Below are 386 nucleotides of genomic sequence, written 5' to 3' on the forward strand. Positions count from 1 at the left end.
TAAATGGATGGAATTAGAAACTGTTATACTAAGTGAACTAACACAGACAAGAAAAAACAAACGATGTGTGTTCTCCCTTATATGTAGATCCTAGCACCAAATCCTTATGTGTGAGTATCTATCTAGACATAACTGCAGGAACCAGGATAATGGAAAGGAACCGGGAGGTAAAGGAAAAGAAATAACCTGAAGGAGAAGAACAGTTGGAAACAGGCCTTAATAAGGGAGATATGGATAAAAATTGGGTTAGTTTAAGGGAGGAAGGAGGGAAGGGTATACAAGGAACCTAGGGGATAAAGGGTAAGAAGGAGCTCAAGAAAGGTAGGACTGTAGGAGAAGGGTATTATTAAGGGAGGAAGGGAGGAAGGAGGGAGGAAGGAGGGAAG

The sequence above is a fragment of the Nannospalax galili genome, unplaced genomic scaffold (genome assembly GCF_000622305.1).
Source record: "Nannospalax galili isolate Female #2095 unplaced genomic scaffold, S.galili_v1.0 scaffold137, whole genome shotgun sequence".
NCBI classification, from domain to species: Eukaryota; Metazoa; Chordata; class Mammalia; order Rodentia; family Spalacidae; genus Nannospalax; species Nannospalax galili.